This window comes from Dipodomys spectabilis, unplaced genomic scaffold (assembly GCF_019054845.1).
Source record: "Dipodomys spectabilis isolate Male_0828 unplaced genomic scaffold, ASM1905484v1 ptg000002l, whole genome shotgun sequence".
Classification (NCBI taxonomy): Eukaryota; Metazoa; Chordata; class Mammalia; order Rodentia; family Heteromyidae; genus Dipodomys; species Dipodomys spectabilis.
The window spans coordinates 44234642-44236091 of record NW_024870679.1 but is presented as its reverse complement, the minus strand read 5'-3'; the positions used below and the strand labels follow the sequence as shown (position 1 = coordinate 44236091).

At 45.9% G+C, this 1450-nt stretch overlaps 1 non-coding gene across 1 annotated transcript; it reads left to right on the top strand.

Moving 5' to 3' along the window:
• Positions 1-1141: 1141 nt before the first annotated feature.
• Positions 1142-1222, top strand: Trnaa-ugc. Its single transcript has one exon. It is a non-coding gene; the product is annotated as a tRNA-Ala (tRNA).
• Positions 1223-1450: the final 228 nt, after the last annotated feature.

Here is a 1450-nt window from a genome sequence, read left to right as displayed (position 1 = left end):
GGCCTGGGCACTGTCCTTGGGCCTCTCTGTGCTCAAGGCTAGCGCTCTACCACTTGAGCTACAGTGCCACTTCTGGCTTTTTCTGTTTATGTGGTACTGAAGAATTGAACCCAGGGCTTCACCCATCCTAGGCAAGCATTCTACCATTAAGCCACATTCCCAGGCCTCTAGGCTTTTTTACAAATACATTTTCTCATTTTCTTTAAGGAGTCAGCATTAACTAATCTCATATATACATATATACATACATACAAACACACAAACATACAAACATACATATGTATATATACATACAATGCATATGTGTCATATATATATATATCAGTTATTACTAAGTATTACTAAGACTGCGCTCTACCTAGGTTACTATAAATTACCCTTTTATTCTACTCCTTAAGATGACTTTTGGCCATGGAATAGTCACAGGACTGAAAATTCCTTAGGTACAAGACAATGAGCTCTCTCTTCTATCCTGTTCCTTGGCCACCCCATTTCCTTCTCCAGTTTTCAGTGTTTCCTTCTGGAGTCATGGAAGAAAACACATGTTCTTTTGTTTTTCAGTTCTAGTGATTAAAACCCAGAGACTTTTTTTTTTTAAACCACAGCCTCTTAACATCTTCCTGCCTCTAGTCTTGACCACCTGCTTCCACATTGAGGCTGGCTCAATGTCTGGTCATCTTACCTCCCATGTGAAAGCCCTGCAGTAGTTTTCTGAGCTGAGCTGTGCTGGAGCGGAAAGAGCAAGCTTCCCAGTTTATCAGGTCACTGAACACTTGGTACGCCACTCTGGCCCTGCTTCCGGACACGTGGCACCTCCCCTCCCCCCCAACTCACTGCTGCACTGCAGAAACTACCAGCCAATTAGTCTCCTTGACTCGCTGCCCAATCTGCCTCCCCTGGCTTGCTCAGGTTTCTCTCTGTCAGTCATTTATTGTACACAGATAGCACCAGCCCTCACCCAGGCAGGACACCAAGGAAAGTGAGATTGAAACATTTCTGTTCTTATGACTCACATTCTGCCAGAAGAGCACTTAACAGGCAAACAATTACAATGAAGCATTTGTTGTGCTAGGTTGCATTCGGAACACTGGGGTCAAAGTGGATCTCCTGGAAGAAGTGACCATTAAGATTTGTACTGGGGGCTAGGAAGGTGGCTCAGTGGTAGAGCGCTTGCCTTGCATGCATGAGGCCCTGGGTTCGATTCCCCAGCACCACATAAGCAAAAAGAAAAAAAGCCGGAAGTGGCGCTGTGGCTCAAGTGGTAGAGTGCTAGCCTTGAGCTGAAGAGCTGAGGGACAGCGCCCAGGCCCAGAGTTCAGGCCCCACGACCGGACCCCCCCCCAAAAAAAAAAAAAAAAAAAAAAGATTTGAATTGGTACAATGGGACCGGCAGGGAGAGTCGTGTTCATAGGAATAGCGTATACAAAGGCCCTGCAGCCTGGAGAAGAGG